At 43.9% G+C, this 15,379-nt stretch overlaps 1 protein-coding gene across 1 annotated transcript in view; it reads right to left on the bottom strand.

Moving 5' to 3' along the window:
- Positions 1-15,379, bottom strand: part of dgke (diacylglycerol kinase, epsilon) — a 521,693-nt gene that overhangs the window by 55,808 nt on the left and 450,506 nt on the right.

Raw genomic sequence — 15,379 nt, 5'->3', positions numbered from 1 at the left:
AAATGTCTATGAGCCACAGGTTTCCCATGGCAAGCAAAGCAAATGCTCAGAATTATGAGAGTGTGTGTCCGTAGTGGATATGAGTGCAAAAAAAGGTTGTTGACAGTTACTGCGCGAAGCAAGTTACATTAATACAGAAAACCCTGAATTCATCATCCTCTCATGAGTCTGCATGTGAAGTGTCTATCATAGATGTAGTACTTGATGGTCGAAGATTATCATGCACTGTACTGATGATTCACCAATCAAAAAACAAAACTTATTAAAGCCCACCTTCTCAACTTTGATGGGTGGAAATGACAGTTTTCATTTTAAGATGCATTTCATGTTGGGTGTGGTTCCGCTAAAATAAATAAATAAATAACAAAAACATAAATAAGCAACAAAAAACATTTCATAACAAATTTATGCTCAGATATCATTGTGTTTTTATTTATATTTTGAACTTGTCACATTTCACAATGCATTTATTTATTTGTCTGAAACAGTGCATCCTGGGCAGTAAAAGTAAAATCTCTTCAATGGATGTGTTTACCTCTTTTACTTTCACTTAGACCATATTTGGGGGTCATGAGATAAAAGCTATGTAGCCTGCCAAGAAACAAGCCAGTAGCCACTGAATGATTGGACTAATATATAAGTTCAGGATTTATGGAAAGGGTAAACAAAACAAAGAAGTAAGAGGAAGGTGGGAAGAGATAAAAAGAACACTGGACGAGGAGGATTAAAGAATATGGGTAAATTATTCACGACAGACAGAAAATTGTAGGCCGAAGCAGAGTTAATAGAAACGTACAAAAAGAAAGACATAGGGTGGACGACAGCATATGAGCTGATTCAGACACGTTTAACACTACACAAGAAAAGGCTGGCAAAAACTGCACAACCTTCAAGAAGACACAAATAGAGACAAAGAGGTGGAATGACTGAAGCTTGTAAATTATAAGTGGAATTAGTACAGAGGATTAAGACTTATTTTATTATGAGTTCAACTAGAACACAGGGACACGGTTAAAGGTAAATTTCATATAAATGTTCTCCTACTTTGATCCCTAGCTGGTGCTTGGTTTAGGCTGTTTCCTAAGGCCGTACGCTGCTGAGGATGCCAGATTTTGTTTATGAGGTGTTTCCATGCCTAATAGTCCATGGTCGCAGTTCTGGCATCATTAAAAGTGATGCATTGATACTTTTAAATCTTTATTTTATTAATTTTATTGTAATCATTCCATACAAATAGATCAATTTATAACCAAACAAATTAAGGACAAATCAAACCCCACTCCTGAGAAGGAGAGCTTAGCTAAAGGAGAATTGCTTTGGGCTTTTTAATAAAACAACAATAAGCAAAGGAAAGGGAGAAATAAATATATATGTAAATAAGAGATGGAGAAGGGAATTAAATGCGGTAATAGTTATTTCTCTTATTCTAAAATAATATTGATCAGATCCTGCCAGGTTTTGAAAAAATTTTGTACATCGATATTTTGTCTTCTTCGACCTGTTTTCATCCATGTTTTCTTTGGCGCTGTTCGTCGAACTCTCCAGTGTGTGGGTCACTTTCACCAGAGGTGTAAGTGTGGTAGCCATTTGTTATTTATTGTACAAACGTGGCCGAACCACTGTATATGTCATTTCTGAATATACTCCTCGATCATTGGCTGATTTTGAATATCGTAATTTCAAAGGCAGTCGTGAAGTGAGATTTGTAGTGCATTTGGAATGCCTCTAGTTTGGTCGGGTCTGATTTGAGTAGGGTTCAAGTTATAGATCCATAGAGGAGGACCAGCAGGATTAGGGTCCGGAAGATGCGAATCTTGGTATTGTTGGTTCGTTTCCATAGGCATCAGTCGTACAAATGTTAGAAAGTTTATCTTTACACAGATAATCAAAGACACGGAATAAATGACCAAGCCATGTGGTAGAGAGTAGAACTTCAGGGACCGTCAAAACTCAACTTGAGGTTACTTTGGGGGAAATTAGGTTGATTGGATTGGTAAACTTTGCTGGGCTGGGTCAAACATTTTCTGATGTTCTAAAGAAGCTGTGGCACACACACTCCATTATGGAGGTATAGTGTAGCTAGCGGATGGTTAAGGATTAAAAAAGGCTAATGGACAAAGACAAAGGATGTGGTAATGTATGGAATAAGAAAAAAATTACAAAGATCGAAGATGGTTATAAATGCTGGGAAGACAGCCTTATGGTGGGTGAGAAAGAAACTGGTATATTACAAGGCTGAAATGACTGGATTTAACTTTAAAAAAAGCATGCATTAATGAAATTAGAGATCATGTAGTGATACATTACAGAGGTTATAATTGGATGAAAGCAAGAGAATATTTGGAAATTACAGAGGTGAAATTTCCACATGGAAAGAATTAACATGAACCACTGAGAGTAACAATACTGACTGAGGAAAAGCCCAGAAGTAGAGAGAGTGGGAAATGTGAAGTATGGCAGAGTGGTGGTGGTGTTGGAAAAATGTGATGGAAGCGAAAGATAACCAAATAATAGTAGCTGCTTTAAAGTCATGGAAACTGCAGAAAATTAAAAAGAGTTGAAGAATTGGTGGGGCAGAAGTTAGCGCTGCTGCCTAATGGACTCCGGTGTCCTGGCTTTACTTCTTGTGCCTTATGCAGACTACACATGTTCTTAACTTGTCTATGCAAGTTTTTTCTCCAACATTCTTAAAGATGTGCACATTAGGGTTAATTGCCACTTCTAAGTCTGCCCTGTGTGGGTGTGACTGGCCCTGGTGATGGAGTGGTAGCCCTTCAAGGCCGATTCCTACTTTGTGCCTAGTGCTGCTGAGACAGGCTCTGCTTCTGTCAAGTCTGAAATCAACTGGATAGATTTGACAAGTGTGTCATGTTGCATTATATTTCAACATTTCCCCTGTCCAGTGCTGTTTCCTGCATTCCCTCACTCCTAAAATCCTGAATTGAAAGTTTGTGAATTTAATGTTATTTTAGGTAGCAGGCTAAATAAATGGTATTGATTATAAAGATGCAAAATAGCACACAAATAAACAGTTAACAACATACACCAATTGACAGGAGCAAAAAGCAATTGGAGTGGAGGCAAGGGGAGCAAATATTCTAACACGATGCTAATTTTGGAGAAAATAAACCTCTGGGGGTCCAAAGTCAAATTTCATCTCCTCCTTGGTCAAACTGCAGTAACCCAATACAGTCTGAAACTGCCCAGTCCAATGTCAAAGACCGTGGTCACGTCATGGGAAGGATGCCATCTGGAAGTTTACTTGACACTGGGGTCAGCAGTGACGTCACCATGGAAAGAGGAACTTTATACAGATTAACAAAAATGCAAAGATGAAAGGAAATAACAGGTGGCTAGACAAGGACATGTGAAACATAATAGGAAGAAGCAGCAGACGGTGCACCCACAGTGGCAAGGCCAAACTGCCTTCTATACAAAGAAGCGGTGTATATAGCATTATGAGGTGATCAGAAGGTTGTTGTCAAAGTGATATTGTAAGCACTGAAGCACCATACCTCTCCAGTTCCCCAGAAACAGAGTCTTCTAGGATTCTGTTCATTGAGAGAATTTCTGGCTGCTGAAGAGGGGTCCGTGGTCTATAGACAAAGTCCAACATTTATATTCCTTACATATATATGAAAAAAGATGCAGTTCAATTATGAGGAAGATAGATAGATTTAGGGTGATAAATAGATTTAGGGCACTATAAGATAGATAGGAAAGGCACTATATGATAGATAGAAAGATCGATAGATAGCATAAATGGGAAATGCAGTATATAATAGACAGATAGACAGTTAGATGTAGGGCATTATACGATAGATATCTAGACAGGAAAGGCACTATAATAGATAAGAGGTTTTCAATCTTGGTCCTGGGGACCCACTGAGGTTGCAGGTTTTTGTTCCAGCCAGATTCATAACCAGTGACGACAACTGATAACACTGATCTCAATTAATTAGCTGGTATTTTTTTCCTCTTCTCTTATTCTGCATTCAGAAAAGCATAGCAGCATAATTTTTAAATTTACAAGACATTTAGAAACATTTTTGTTTTTTACATGCTTAACTCTATTTTGTTGATTTCATTATATTTAGCGCTTTCTCTGTGCAGTTCCCTCCCTTCATTGTATCTTAATAATGACCATTAAAAACGAGCAGAGCAGACACCCAAGCAAACATCACTGAATCATTAGGCTGCAAATACTTCAGCGTCAGACCCACTAATTAGTAAATAATGGATTAATTAAACAATTAGAAAATCTGGAAAAGTAGAAGGAAAATCAAGATGAAAATATTGTTTAAAAGAAAAAAATAAATTATTCCCATATAACTGCTTAATACATTTTAATAGATTTTTTTTTTTTTTTTTACCAAACTTAGTTTTCTAATTTCTGTATTGTTTCCAAAACACAGAATCTGGGAAATAACGGGTCACTTAATTAGCCCAGGAGTCCAATTAAAAACAGAAGCTGGTTGGAACAAAACCTGCAGCCACAGGGGGTCCCCTGGACTGAGTTTGAAAACCCTTGTAATAAACAGATATATAGGAAATGCGATAGATAGATATGAAAGGTGCTATATACAGTAACAGATGAAGATAGATAGATATGATAGGTGCTATATACAGTAATAGAGAAAAATAGCAAGATAGGAAAGGCACTATGTGATAGATACTGTAGATATGAAAGGTGCTATATAATAGAGGAAGATAGATAAGAAAGGCAATATATAATAGATAGAGAGATAGATAGTAGGTGAAGTCTAAATCCCTCTTTTGCAATCTTCCCCATGCTTCAGGTTTGGCCCAACTGGCTTGTCTACTGGAGATTTTAATATCTCTCTTGTTTTTCTTTTATTAGTTGCTGAACTTGTTAAGACGGCTTCCGTGATGCCTCTCTGCCGATCATTGCGCCAGTATTTCTAGCTGTTGGCAGGCATGCTACAATCAAAGGGAAATGCCAATAGATTAACTTTCTACATGATTTCTTCCCAGATGACTCACTGGTTGTGTTAAAAGTTTCCTCCCGGACGGAGTTACTAACATTGAGGCTGGGAAGCTGGGCGGCGAATGAGTCAGCAGCGCTCTACAGCCGCACACACAGAGAGGACGCTGCAATTACTCATCCTGGATCAGGCGCCCGCATCGGCTTTCTGACTCACTTTCTTTTGGTTTTAGTGTCCAAGACTGAGGCTGCTAGATTTGCTGACAGAAATGAAATGGGAGCTGGCTGTCAGTCAAGCATTCATAAAAAGTGTGTGCGTGTGTGTGCGCACACATGTATGTGCATATGATCTTGGATATGCAATGGTTCAAACAGGGGCATCCAGGAGCATACCTTCTGATTTTAGATATTAAATCGGGCCATGCGGCTCAGGCCTGCCCAGTCTGCTCCTGACTTTGGATCTGTTATGGTAGCCAGGACTACACTGATGGTTGATAAAAATGCTGTGTGCACAGGGGATACCACGCTAGTGTGTCAAACAAATTCAAAGCAAAGCCCAGTCTCCTGTCAGTGCTGAGAAACTTTCAGAGTACACATCTTGGGAGCCTTACAGTTTCAGGCAGTTTGTATACCTGAGCTTCTGTCACAGTCTAGCAACATGCTTCAGGTAAGTTTGAATATGGTTGTTTAAAAGTTGGGTAAATAAAGTTTCAAAAAATGATGGATCATCATCTTTTATTACTAAGCCTCAGGCTGGACTCGAATGCAATGCAATGCTGGCTGCATCTCCTAAAGGGAGCTAATATTGTAACAAATAAAACAAGTTTTATCTTGTAAGTTTTTTTTGGCAAATGGCATACTAGCATGAAAGCAGCCAGTAACGAAGAACCAAATCCTGAAATATCCATCACATGTGGACATCCAAAGGACCCCCTCCCCCTCCCTTGTAGGTGTAGTTCATGGAATCAAATGGAATTGCATTGCTTGGCATCTTGTTTCACATATATTTAGGAAAACTGATAGTCGGATTAACCAAACTTTCTGCATAAAAAAGGTTAAGACTGGCATAGGTTGACTGGAGATGATAAATAGAGGTGGCTAGTGTGGTCAGTGGAAACCAGTAGGGGTCAGAGGGGCTTGGTACAATGGCGACTAAATAGAGTGGATTGGAACAGAGTCTTAATAAACCTAGAGTAGGGCAAGCTGGATAGGCCTAATAACAACTGACAAAATGGAGGCTACCTAAAAAGCTGGCATAACACACCCTGGCAAAGTCAATGGACAGACTCTGGGCATTGGAGCCAGAGGAGATCTGTCAGGGTTTTGAATTTGGCAGAGTGGAAGCGGTTTGACAGCAGAAACTAGAAAGGCTGATTGGAACCAGTATAGTAGAGACCACTGAGATCAGAAGAGACTTCTAGGGGTCAATTGGATTTGGCAATGGCAGCAGCTGCTTGAGATTGATGGAAGCTGGCACAGCAGAAACAAGCAATTAGTAAAGATTGGTGAAAACATCAAAAACCTGTAGGTCAGTTGGATTTGGCATAGCACAAGCTACTTGGGATTAATGGAAACTGGAAAGGCTGACTAGATTTAGCAGGGTGGAGCATTAAAAGGTCAATGGGGACTTACTGGAACTGGCGAGGCTGACTAGATTTGGCATGATTGAACATGGAAAGGTCAATGGAGACCTGTTGGATTTGGTATTCTTCAGACTACTTGGGGTTGACAGATGTTGGCACAGATGAGACTAACTGCTAGTGTGGGGAAGCTGGCACGATCATTGATTTGTAAAGGATCATCAGATTTGGCACAGTGGAAACTGCTTGGAATTGATGGAAGCTGGCATAGCTGAGACCAACCAGGATTGAGAGGGGTTCACCTGTATGGAGACCGAAACAACCAGCAAAGACTCCCATGGGTCAGTTGGATTTGGCAAAGTGGTTGATCCTGGAAACTGATGGAAGTTGGCACAGCTGAAATTGTCTAGGGTTGACGAAGTGGAGACTAGCTGGGCACAAGGGTGCCATGTTAAGGCGGGTGGGAAATATCTATGGTTAAGATGATCCATTTCAGGAAAGTTTCACTTAGTATGGGGGGAGGATAATTGAAGCAAAGCAGTGAACTCTGTATTTTTATAATAGGAGGTTACTTGTGACTTTCTGCTTTCGATATGCTGATACATTTTGTTTTCCTTTTCTGAATATTAATAACATGCCAACCAACATTCATATGTAATTAAAACAGTTAAATAAAGAAAATGCATCCAGATGGAGGACTGACTTTTTTTTTTTTTTGTTCAATCGGCAGCACAAGGTGAGGAAGTGTGCTAGATCTGCTGGCATGGCAGGGTAAAGAGAACGTCTTAGAAGCAATGGAGCCAGTTTCTATTTTTGGGGAGCGAGAGGCAGGTTTCACATTGCTGTGTTTGAGAGCTCCCCAGTGAATTTCAAGCTGGTGAAAATGTCCACTCAGCAGGGCCACACAGGTCCAAGGTGAAGCGATAAATATTCTCAGCACTGCAAAATCCAAGCAACTGGCTTAGAGAGTGTGTGCGACATGTGGCAGGTCCATGGACGCATATGATATACTACTGTGTTGCTAATTCCAGCCTGCTGGTTCCTTCTCAAAGGCCTTGGTAGCCCATTTGTAAACTTTGATATGTTGTTACCACAATAAAATTACAAAACATTTACTATACAGCTTTTTTTATTTGAGGGCTTTATATTAAGTGTTAAGTAGCTATTATATTTAAGTGAACAAAGTTTCATGTCCAAACTTGAACCTCTTGGAAGCGAAAAGAACAGGACAAGTGGGTCTGCCACACACAGTAATCAGCAATAAAGCCATTGGCACTCCTAGCACCAATCTCAGGCTGGCAAGTTCAATGTGTCTCACCCCATGCTTTCCAATGGAATTTGCAAAGGGGGTGGCAGCCAACCTAAGGTTGAGTTTATCCTTACTGGAACCTCTTGAGGCCAGGCCCACTTCCCACAGTTCAACTACACCACTTTAGCATCTCACCCTGACAAGAAGTGAATTTTCTTTCACACTGACGTATTGTGGTGTAGCATTCAAGGGGCTTTGCTTCAGGGGAACAGCTGTGGGGAGGCAAACCTCAGACAGTTCTTTGGCAAGCTGCAGATATTTCAATGTGACAAGCAGGTCGCTTACCTCGACATAACTTAATACATCCTGTATGGGAGAGAGAAGAGGATGTTTTTGATGAATTGGGATCTTAATTTAGTAAAGGAATTCTCAGCAACTGTCAAGCATGTGGCTAGCAGTGCATTTTAGCAAGCCAGGCACCCAAACCCAAACGACAGCCTAAGGCATTCAAACAGGGCTGTCCCACACCAGAAATGACAAAGATACAAGGTACCGGCTTCTTGGCATGTTTCCTTTGTTTGAGGTAAACATTTTAACAGACTACCTCGGAGGTGTAAAATAATATCAAGACTGTCTCTTTGGAGGCCCCAGTGAAGAGTAATCAGAATTGTGCCTGTCATCATTTCCTCCAAAAAAATGTCAAGAATAAAATGCATCTTCTTTCCTAGGTACATATAGAATTCACAGGGCACAACAACAAAAAGTCATTATAGACAGTGGGGACCTAAATCCTGAGTTCAACCTCCTGTGACGTCAGGCAGCCCCTATCATTTTTACTTACATAGTATGGTCAGCCTACTGCTGCCAAAATCCGATCCGTGTGTGTGTGTGTAGACTATGCACCTCAAAATTCAAAGCACCAAACTGATAATCCAGACTGTTAGAAATCTGATAAATAACACAACTGAAATCTAAAATGAACTCCAGCCTGAAAAACAATGAATGGGTGTGACTGCATGCATATTAAAGGAGCAATATTTTGGACCTTCTGATCATACTTGTGCTACAGAAATTAAGCTTGGCCTCTTGACAACCTACTGTAAACCCTTTGCGAAAAATCTTGGGCGATTTTTGACAATACCCTCAAATATTATAAACAAATTAACTCCATTGTTAAAGCCTATTTCTGTCAGCTCAAGGTATTGGCTAAGGTCAGGCTTTCTTTCTTTCTGTACGTGATTTTGAACCACTAATTCATGCGTTTTGTCTCTTCTCAGCTTGACTATTGCAATTTATTATACATTGGAGTTATTCAGTCATCCCTTGCTCGTCTTCAGCTCGTCCAGAACACTGCTGTTAGGCTTCTAACAGGCACAAGAAAACAGAATCACATCACACCAGTCTTAGCTTCTCATCACTTGTTTCCCATTCATGACAGGAATTGAGTTTAAAATTTTACTGTTTTAATTCCCTAAATGGTTTAGGCACCTTTTATCTAACTGACTGACACTGACTTACTTACTTACACCCTTACTTCTCCATCATGATCACTGAGGTCCTCTATCTTGTGGATGCTCTCTCCCCTGGTCCTTCCATTCAGCTGGTGTCCCAGCCAGGTAATGGCTGTTGCCGTTCATCACATTTTATACTAGCTGTGTAAGCCCGTGCTGCAAAAAGCCCAGGGTCCTACAAACTACTGAAATAGAAAAAAAAATTGAAATGTAGAGATATCTAGTAATTGACAGGAACTACTCTGGGCGTCTCTCTCTTGGGAGGATCCGTTTTGCCGATGTGTTCACTTGTGTGTTAGCGGTGGGAGGAAAAATAAAAGGGATACCGTTTTGCCGATGTTAGCAGCTAAGCGACTGCCTTTTTTTGGGAGTTTCGTTTTAACCAAGTTTTCTGTTTCCTCGGAGGTGAAGCCCTTACCTCGACTCCACCTCTCACTTCTGGGCTGGACAGACACACACAAACACCTCCAGTCATAGGCATTTATATATAAGATATATATATACTACCCTCCTCAAACCGCCACCTTATCGTGGTGGAGGGGTTTGCGTGTCCCAATGATCCTAGGAGCTCTGTTGTCCGGGGCTTTATGCCCCTGGTAGGGCCACCCAAGGCAAATTGGTCCTAGGTGAGGGATGAGACAAAGTGCGGTTCATCATAACCTCCTATGACGAATGAAAAATTTGGACGGCATTTTCCCCCGCCCGGACGCGGGTCACCGGGGCCCCACTCTGGAGCCAGGCCTGGAGGTGGGGCTCGAAGGCGAGCGCCTGGTGGCCGGGTTTGCATCCATGGGGCTCGGCTGGGCACAGCCCAAAGAGGCAACGTGGGTCCCCCTTCCCATGGGCTCACCACCTATGGGAGGGACCAAGGAGGTCGGGTGCAGTGTGAGTTGGGTGGTGGCCGAAGGCGGGGACCTTGGCGGTCTGATCCTCGGCTACAGAAGCTGGCTCTTGTGACGTGGAATGTCACCTCTCTGAAGGGGAAGGAGCCTGAGCTTGTGCGTGAGGTTGAGAGGTTCCGGCTAGATATAGTCAGACTCACCTCGACGCACAGCTTGGACTCTGGAACCAATCTCCTTGAGAGGGGCTGGACTCTGTACCACTCTGGAGTTGCCCCCAGTGAGAGGCGCCGAGCGGGTGTGGGTATACTTATTGCCCCCCGACTTGGAGCCTGTACATTGGGGTTTACCCCGGTGGACGAGAGGGTAGCCTCCCTCCGCCTTCGGGTGGGGGGAAGGGTCCTAACTGTTGTTTGTGCGTATGCACCGAACAGCAGTTCGGAGTACCCACCCTTTTTGGAGTCCCTGGAGGGGGTGCTAGAGGGCATACCATCTGGGGACTCCCTTGTTCTGCTGGGAGACTTCAATGCTCACGTGGGCAATGACAGTGAGACCTGGAAGGGCGTGATTGGGAGGAATGGCCCCCCCGATCTGAACCAGAGTGGTGCTTTGTTATTGGACTTCTGTGGTCATCACGGATTGTCCATAACAAACACCATGTTCAAGCATAGGGGTGTTCATATGTGCACTTGGCACCAGGACACCCTAGGCCTCAGTTCGATGATCGACTTTGTGGTCGTGTCGTCGGACTTGCGGCCACATGTCTTGGACACTTGGGTGAAGAGAGGGGTGGAGCTATCAACTGATCACCACCTGGTGGTGAGTTGGCTTCGATGGTGGGGGAGGATGCCGGTCAGGCCTGGTAGGCCCAAACGTGTTGTGAGGGTCTGCTGGGAACGTCTGGCAGAGCCCCCTCTCAGAAGTAGCTTCAACTCCTACTTCCAGCAGAACTTTGACCACGTCCCGAGGGAGGTGAGAGACATTGAGTCCGAATGGGCCATGTTCCGTGCCTCTATTGTTGACGCGGCTGACTGGAGCTGTGGCCATAAGGTGGTCGGTACCTGTCGTGGCGGCAATGCCCGAACCCATTGGTGGACACCGGCGGTGAGGGATGCTGTCAAGCTGAAGAAAGAGTCCTACCGGTCCCTTTTGTCCTGTGGGACCCTGGAGGCAGCTGATAGGTACCGGCAGGCCAAGCGGAATGCAGCTTCGGTGGTTGCTGAGGCAAAAACTCGGGCATGGGAAGAGTTTGGGGAGGCCATGGAGAACGACTTTCGGACAGCTTCGAGGAGATTCTGGTCCACCGTCCGGCGTCTCAGGAGGGGGAAGCAGTGCAGTGTCAACACTGTATATGGTGGGGATGGTGCGCTGCTGACCTCGTCGTTGTGGGTCGGTAGGGGGAGTACTTCGAAGACCTCCTCAGTCCCACTAACATGCCTTCCAATGAGGAAGCAGAGCCTGGGGACTCGGAGGTGGGCTCCCTCATCTCTGGGACTGAGGTCACTGAGGTGGTCAAAAAAACTCCTTGGTGGCAGGGCCCCAGGGGTGGATGAGATAAGCCCGGAGTTCCTCAAGGCTCTGGATGTTGTAGGGCTGTCTTGGTTGACACGTCTCTGCAACATCGCATGGACATCAGGGACAGTGTCTCTGGATTGGCAGACCGGGGTGGTGGTCCCCCTCTTTAAGAAGGGGGACCGGAGGGTGTGTTCCAACTACAGAGGGATCACACTCCTCAGCCTCCCTGGAAAAGTCTATTCGGGGGTTCTGGAGAGGAGGGTCCGTCGGATAGTCGAACCTCGGATTCAGGAGGAACAGTGTGGTTTTCGTCCTGGTCGCGGAACAGTGGACCAGCTCTACACCCTTAGCAGAGTCCTGGAGGGTGCATGGGAGTTCGCCCAACCAGTCTACATGTGTTTTGTGGACTTGGAAAAGGCGTTCGACCGTGTCCCTCGGGGAATCCTGTGGGGGGTGCTCCGGGAGTATGGGGTACCGGACCTCCTGATAAGGGCTGTTCGGTCCCTGTACAACCGGTATCAGAGCTTGGTCCGCATTGCCGGCAGTAAGTCGAACCCGTTTCCAGTGAGAGTTGGACTCCGCCAGGGCTGCCCTTTGTCACCGATTCTGTTCATAACTTTTATGGACAGAATTTCTAGGCGCAGCCAGGGTGTTGAGGGGGTCCAGTTTGGTGGACTCAGGATTGGGTCATTGCTTTTTGCAGATGTTGTCCTGTTTGCTTCATCAGGCCGTGATCTTCAGCTCTCTCTGGATTGGTTCGCAGCTGAGTGTGAAGCGGCTGGGATGGGAATCAGCACCTCCAAATCCGAGACCATGGTCCTCAGCCAGAAAAGGGTGGAGTGCCCTCTCAGGGTTGGGAGTGAGATCCTGCCCCAAGTGGAGGAGTTCAAGTATCTCGGGGTCTTGTTCACGAGTGAGGGAAGAATGGAGCGCGAGATCGACAGGCAGATCGGTGCGGCGTCCACAGTAATGCGGGCTCTGCATCGGTCTGTCGTGGTGAAAAAGGAGCTGAGTCGTAAGGCAAAGCTCTCAATTTACCGGTCGATCTATGTTCCTACCCTCACCTATGGTCATGAGCTATGGGTAGTGACCGAAAGAACAAGATCGCGAATACAAGCGGCTGAAATGAGTTTCCTCCGCAGGGTGTCTGGGCTCTCCCTTAAAGATAGGGTGAGAAGCTCAGTCATCCAGGAGGGGCTCAGAGTAGAGCTGCTGCTCCTCCGCATCGAGAGGAGTCAGATGAGGTGGCTCGGGCATCTGATCAGGATGCCTCCTGGATGCCTCCCTGGTGAGGTGTTTCGGGCACATCCAACCAGGAGGAGACCCTGGGGAAGACCCAGGACACGCTGGAGGAACTATGTCTCCCGGCTGGCCTGGGAACGCCTCGGAATTCTCCAGGAAGAGCTAGAAGAAGTGGCCGGGGAGAGGGAAGTCTGGGCATCTCTGCTCAAGCTGCTGCCCCCGCAACCCGACTTCGGATAAGCGGAAGAGGATGGATGGATGGATATACTAGCCATCCTCTGTGGCTTCGCCCGCATATTAGTGAAACAGGACAGTGAGGAGGGTCTTGCCCAGCTCTCTACTCCTGATGTCACTCTTCCCCCTCCCTTCAGCCTGCAGCCTCTGTCTCGGATTAGCACAAATATATCGATCCTACAAGCGAAGTATGATTCTTAGCGCAATGAGAGAAGTCGCAAAAGCAGGTGTAATGTTCAAACAAATTATAGAAAAAAAAGATCTAAATCTGTTAAGCAGTTCTCTCATTCGCTAACTAAGTGGAGTTAAGGTTACGCCCCGAGGCAGACGTGTGAGTGAGGAGGGCTCTGCCCCCCTCCCCACAGCCCAATGACTCTCTCATGGATTTGCGCTAATAAATCGGTACCGCAAGCGAATTATGATACTTAGAGCGATGAGAAAGTCGCAAAATCAACGGAATGTTCAAGCAAACTATAGAAAAAAAACATCTAAACCTGTTAAGTAGTTCTCTCGTGAAAAGCAGGCAGACATACAAAACACGCCTAAAAAACTAAGAAATTTTGCTCTTGGACCACGAAATTTTTAAAACCGTTTCTTAGCGAGCACCTATGGGCCAAGGGTAATCTACATTCCAAATTTCAAGTCTCAAGTCCTCATGGTTCGGGAGATTTCATGATGAATGAGTCAGTGGTATTTGGCTATTATATATATTTTATATATACTGTATATAGTATATATTTGGTGTATTTATGGAAGCTGTGCAGAACTTTTGTTGACTTCTGTTGTTTTTAAATGTACTCTATAAATAAAATTTGATGTGACTTGAATGGCCACTTTGCCTGTCTATTTAACCTTAGATCTTCGTATGGAGGTCTTCTTATAATTCCAAGAGCCAAACTTAAAAGAAATGGTGAGCTGGACTTGCGCACCCAAAATCTGCAATACTTTACCAATTGAAATTCACCAGGCTAGTACAGTGGATCATTTTAATAAAACTGCTAAAAACCCATTATATGAATAGGGCTTTTCCGTAACTACATTTTAATTACATTTCCTGATAGACTATATGAGTGGGCGGAGTGGTGGCTCTGAGGCTAGAGATCTGCACTGGCAATCGGAAGGTTGCCGGTTCGAATCCCGTCAATGCCATTAGGGACTCTGCTCTGTTGGGCCCTTAAGCAAGGCCCTTAACCTGCAATTGCTGAGCGCTTTGAGTAGTGAGAAAAGCGCTATATAAATGCAAAAAATTATTATTATTATTATATGGGCATGGAATTATAATATTCTTTAAGGTTCAGCAATCTTTACTAACTTCTACTATTCTCTGCTGTCTTTTCCGGTTCTTCTGTGGTGGCAATATGGACCACTACCACCTGATCAAGTCACCATGCAGCCCCTTGTGATGATGGAATGAAGGTGGGTGTCTCATCAGTCTACAAGACGATGACGAAGATCATCAAATACTATCACGTAAAGCCTGAAAACCAAGAAGACTGATTTACAACCGTTTATGTTAGGTAGAATACCCAGTGGGGACTGAGTGGTCTTTTGGCCTTGGAACCCCTGCAGATTGTTTTATTTTATCTCCAGCCTAACTGGAGTTTTTTTGTTTTTCTGTTGTCCTGACCTTACTTTGTTTTATTTTATTGCTTATTCTTTAATATTATTGCCTACTATTATTGTTTTTCATTTCATATAACCATCTTTTTGTCATCTTGTAAACCACTACATTCTTGTATGAAAATGTGCTATATAAATAAATGTTATTATTTCATAATTCATCACTTTAATCTGTTAAGACAGAATGGTGGCATGCAGCTTCACATCTCTTACTTCAAATCCTGACACACATACTTACTTATTGTGTGGATCTTTCATGTTCTCCACCTCTGACTGAAGTCTTTCTCCTCTCACATCCCTAAGATACTCATGTTAGGTTAGTTGATGTCCCTATGATGGACTGGTGGCCTTGTTCAGTGTTGCTTTCTTCCTTGTAACCAACACTCTGGCTCCATGCAACTGTGAAATTGGCAATGAAGTTAAAAGACCATGTTAAAGAACAAAAGTAACTTTATGGAGGATTTGCATTTTCTGCCACCTACTCTGACACCCTTAGTTGCTCACACAGAAGGCAAGTTGCTGCACTGATAGGAAAAAAAAAACCAAATAGAAAAAAGGTGTGGGCATTGGTGAGAAATTTAGACACAGAGTAGCTGGCGGCTTAGAAGAGTGCATGTATGCACATGTGTCAGCACAGAACTGCC

This window comes from Erpetoichthys calabaricus, chromosome 14 (assembly GCF_900747795.2).
Source record: "Erpetoichthys calabaricus chromosome 14, fErpCal1.3, whole genome shotgun sequence".
Lineage (NCBI taxonomy): Eukaryota > Metazoa > Chordata > Cladistia > Polypteriformes > Polypteridae > Erpetoichthys > Erpetoichthys calabaricus.
The sequence above is the reverse complement of the archived record's forward strand: the minus strand, read 5'-3'. Positions and strand labels throughout refer to the sequence as shown.